Genomic DNA, 6,017 nt, shown 5'->3' on the forward strand with positions numbered 1-6,017 from the left:
TAGATAATAATAGAAATTAGGATAAAGAACTAAAAGAAGAATATTAATAGTAACTATTTAATAAAGAATTTCTTAATAACTGCCTTAATAGAGAAGGATATAATAATAGTAACTATAAGTAAATGCATTAAGATATATTAAGAAAAGTTATATACTATTTATAATTAAGTTATAGATAAGCTAATAAATTAAATAAGAATAATTTAGATTAATAAATATATTAAGACTATATAGAGATCTTATACTATAATACTTAATACTAAAAGTTTAGATTAAAGGTAAATAGCTAAATACTTAAATTAATTATAAAGTTAAATAAAATTTTATTAACTTAAAAATAGTTATATAGCTAAAGCTATTATAGAGAAAGAAAAAGAGACCTTACCTGCTAATTAATATAAAAGGGTAACTATTTAATTATAATAATAGAATTATTAATTAAGAAATTAATTACCTTAAGGTCTTTATTTAAGGGAAAAATTAAAAAATAGACTTTAATATCCTTTCTCTAGATTAAGAAGTTAATATCCTTTTAGGTATTAATTAGTTATAAAAAAAGAATCTCTATATTAACTAAAGGACTGGCTAAATTACCTTTTTTAGTAATACTAATAGTAATAATAAAATAATTATAATAAATAATAAGAGATCTTAAATCCTAATTAATAAGAATAGTATAGGTAAGTATAAAGTAAAGAATTTACTACCTCTAATAGAAGTTAAGTATAAGTATATAAAAGGTAAGAAATAATAAAATTAATAGATTTTAGGGCTTTTTAGAATATAACTATATAGCTTAAATAAATAACTATAAACCTAAAAGGAATTTAGGAAAAAGGAATAGTAAGACTGACTTAAGAATATACTAAAAGAATACTGTATTTATAAGAGACTGTTTAATAAAGAACTTAAAATAAAGGTATTATAGTATAGCTACTAAGACTATAAAATATAGCTTAAATTAAAAGACTTACTATTTTAAAAGATTTATAACCTTAATAAAAAAGAACTTAATATTTTAAAGAAATACTTAAAAATAGAATTAGCAAAAGAAAATATTAAGATATCTATATTATTAATAGGATTTCTAGTAATATTTATTTTTAAGAAAAATAGAAAATTATAATTTATTATAGACTATATAAGGTTAAATGCCCTTACTATTAAAGATAGGACTTTATTTCTATTTATTATAGAGCTTAAAAACTATCTATAAGGAAAATAGATCTTTATTGCTTTTAATTTAAAAGGAGCCTATAACTTAATTTATATTAAAGAAAAAGATAAATAGAAAATAGCATTTAAAATTAAATTTAGACTTTTTAAGTATTTAGTAATACTATTTAGACTTATTAATATACTTATAACGTTTTAATAGATAATTAATAATATATTTTAATAGTATTTAGATATTTTTATAGTATACTATTTAGATAATATTTTAATTTTTTTAAATAATAAAGAAAAATATAAAAAATATATCTATAAGGTCTTAAAAACCCTATAAGATACTAACCTATTAATTAAATTAAAAAAGAGTTACTTTTATATAAAAGAAATAGACTTTTTAAAATATACTATTATATCTAGAGAAATTAAGATAAAATAAAAGAAAATCTTAGTAGTAGTAAATTAGCTAATATTTAAAATAATTAAGGAAATATAAAGCTTTTTAGGTTTTATTAATTACTATTAATAATTTATTAAAGACTTTAGTAAGATAGTAAACCTATTAATAGAATTTATTAAAAAGGATTAAAAGTTTATTTAGGTACTAGATATATAAAAAGTATTTAAATAACTATAAGATATAATCTTTAGTAAATCTATATTAGTTATATTTAACCCTAATAAGGAAATAGAACTTAAGACTAATTTATTAAACTATATATTAAGAGGATAAATTAGTTAATATAACAATTAAGGCAAATTATACCTTATTGCATTTTACTTATATAAGTTATATAAAGTAGAACTTAATTATCTTATTTATAATAAGGAATTCTTAGTAATTATTAACTGTTTTAAGGAATTTAAATATTACTTTATAGGAAGTATATATTAGATTAAGGTTTATACTAACTATTAAAATATTTTATATTTTACTATAATATAAGAACTTAACTAATAATAACTATATTATGCTAAATATCTATATAAATTTAACTTTATAATTATTTACTAAAAAGGATTAAATAATAGAAAAGTAAATATAATTAATAAAAGACTAAATTATAATATTAATATAATTAAGATAATAGAATAACTCTTAAAGAAAAATAAGAAAAGAGAATACTAATTTATATAATCTATATAAATACTAGAATAAATATAAATAGTATAAATAAGAGAACTTCTAGAAGATATATAAGAATTTATTAAAAATTTCTATATATATTTAATATATAGATATTAAGGAGTTATAAAGACTTTAAAATAATTACTATAATAAGGATATAAGATTTTATAAAAAATAGTAAAAAAAGTTATTAAATAATATAACCTTTATATAAGAACTAAAGCCTAATAATATAAACTTTATAGAGAACTATAACTACTATTAGTAATATAATAACCTTAAGACTTAATTATAATAGACTTTATAATTAAGTTACTATTATTAAAAGAACCCTTAACTAGAATTTTCTATAATAGTATTATAGTTATAGTAGATTAACTTATAAAGTTTTTATACTATCTACCCTATAGAGAAGATATAGATACTAAATAGCTAGTATATATCTTCTATAGATATATTATTAATATATATAGAATGCTAATAGAAATTCTTTTAGATAGAGGAGGAATATTTATATTAAGATTTTAGAAAGTATTTATAGTATACTTAAGACTAAATTATAGGCTTATAATAGCATTTAGACTTTAAGTAAATAGATAGATAAAATAGATAAATTAAGTACTAGAATAGTATTTATAGTATTATATTAATTATAAATAAAACAATTAGGTTAAAAAATTACTATATGCCTAATTTACTTATAATACTATATATAATAAAAGTATATAACTTATACTATTTAATGCTAATTTTAGATTTATATTAAATATATATTATAATATAAAAGAACTTAAAATAATTAATTTAGTAGCTATACTTAAAAGTAATAATTTAAAAAACCTATATAAAGAACTATAAATAGAATTTAAATTTATTAAGAAATAGATATAATAGTATTATAACCCTAAAAGAGTAAAAAGGCCTATCTTTTTAAAAAGGGATATAATTTATCTATCTATAAAAAATATTACTATTAAATAATTAAGTTATAAACTTAACTTTAAATATATTAGACTCTATAAGATTATAAAGAAGGTCTTAAAGAATAACTATAAACTAGACTTATTACTAAAGGTTAGGATCTATTTAGTCTTTTATATTTTATTATTTAAATTAGTAGTAGATATAATTTATATTAAAACTAATAATAAGCTAAAAGAAATTAATAGACTAGAACTTTATAAAGCTAAAGTAATTAAAGAAATATAAATAAGAAATAGTAAAAGAAAGTATTTAGTAAAATAGAAAGATTACCTAAAAAATAAGAATATATAGGAATTACTAAAATATCTTATTAATACCTAATAACTCTTAAAGAATTTTTACTAAAAACCTTATTAATTAGATTAGACTAAAAATTCTTAAAAATAGTAGTCTAATCTATAATATTAATAGCTTTAGTAGAATATATATTAATTACTGCCTGTACTTTCTATTATTTAGATTTCTTAAGCTTATCTATAGATTATAAATTTTACTTTAGTATTTTTGCCCTTTTAGTCTAGATTTAATATTTTTAATAATAAAGCTATATTAAATAAAAGAGATACTTATTTATTTAGTGCTAGAGATTAAGAAGTTCTTTTTCTATGGCTTTCTCTATAGCCTTAATATACTGCTTTACCTATACTAAATAGTCTGCTATATAATTAATTAATATATAAATAGGAAAAAAGAAAAGAAAAATAAATTAACCTTTAGATAAAGAAATTCCTTTTTTATTATAAGGATAACCCTAATAAGTATATTTACTGTAAATTTTATTTCCCTTCTTTATTTAATATTAAAAAGGAGGCTTAAAGGATATACAGTAAAAATAAGGTATAATATTATAACTTTTAGAATTAATAAGGAAAGCTTTAGTAAGATAATAATAGGTAGAATCTAAAGATATAGTTAAAATATTAGGATTAGAAATAAAATATTTAAAGGATAAGGTTAATACTTATAATAATAACTGTAGATAATAAGGGCTAATATAGGCCTTAAGGATAAAACTAATAAAGAAAGGAAGATTATATTATAATTAAACTTAAAAAAGTGCTTATATTATATGCCCTCTATATTTTCTTAATTAATAAGTAACTTAATTATATATACTTACTATATAATTATAGTAATTATCTATAGTTACTTAATAATTAAAGTACTTATTAGTAATTAAAGGTAATTATATAGTAATTATAATTACTAAACTGTAATTACTATTAGTATATAGTATAATGGTTAGGGTTTTAAATAGGGAAACTAGTCTATATTAGGTTTATATTTACAGATTATATAGGGCATTATACTAAATATATTAGTTTTAGTTATATCTCTTAATAGTTAATAGTATAGGTAAGGCTTATTAAGGTAAAGAAATATTATTTAAATAAATATATTAATAGCTAGTAAGCTAAATTCTATCTACTGCTAAATAAATATATATATATACTTAAGTGATATATAAGTTAAATAAGGTCAGTTTGACTTAATTTGTCTTATTATATAAGTTAAATAGGGTCAGTTTAATCTTATTTATAATAGTTAGTTCTATATATTAAATAGTATATATTTAACTTATATAGGGTAGGTAGTTTTTAATTAGAAGAAAAAGGTAAGGTATATTTATATATATATTAGATTGTATTAAGTTATAATATAATCTCTCCCCTCTTTAAGGTCTTATCCTTAAGGCCTATAAGTAATTAAACGTAAAGTTTATAAGTATATACTAAACTTATTTTTATAAATATTTTTTATATTAATAATATATTTAGCTGTATTTTTAAGTATATTAACTATCTAAAAATAGCTTTTAAACATTATAAAGATATTTCTAACTTAATTTATAAATTTAGTTTTAAGATACCTTAATATTTAGCCTATTTTTATATTAATTATCTTTAATATATAGTTTCTAAAGGCAAATAGCAATATAACTTTTATATTTCTAAAAAATATATTAATTATAACTTTAGTAATATAACTTCTTAAGCTTATAGGTTTCTTTCTATCTTTTCTTCCTTTTCTTATTAATCTTATAGTTATATATATATTACATAAAAAGGATTATATAGATAAGTAAAAGGAGTAAGTAAAGGCAAACCTTTAAGAGGCCTTAGCTTATTTTTAATATTTATATTATTAAGAAAAATATCTTTATAAAAAGGCTGCTAAGATAATCTATTAGGGTTATAAGGATTTAAATAAATTAAAGAAGTTAAAGAATTAAAAGTCTTTTAATTGCTAAGCTACTAAATCTTCTGCCTTTAATAATATTTAACTATTAAAAGATTATGGCATTATTAACTAGAGTTTTATGCCTAATTCCTATTTTCTTAAGGTTAATAAAACTTCTTTAGGAATTATTAGGTATTAATAAGGTATTTTAGTAATTCTTATATATTTTTATTTTTTAGGTAATTTTTCTATTTTACTAAATATTCTCTTTTACCGTTCTTTACTTATATCTCTCTAATTACCTCTACTTTATAGAGTTTTAATCTATTAATTTCTTCTAGTTTATTGCTAATTTTAATATATATTATATTAGCTGCTAATTTAAGTAATATAATATAAAAGATCTTATAGAGCCTAACTTTTATTAGTAAGTCTAGTTTATAGTTATTCTTAAAGATCTTTTTAATAATCTTATAGAGTCTAATATACTTAAAATCTAGCTTATAATTTAGTTATTTTATTATAATGTTTTTAGTAGATAGGTATATTATAT

The sequence above is a fragment of the Fusarium proliferatum genome, assembly GCF_900067095.1.
Source record: "Fusarium proliferatum ET1 genome assembly, contig: FPRO_scaffold007, whole genome shotgun sequence".
Classification (NCBI taxonomy): domain Eukaryota; kingdom Fungi; phylum Ascomycota; class Sordariomycetes; order Hypocreales; family Nectriaceae; genus Fusarium; species Fusarium proliferatum.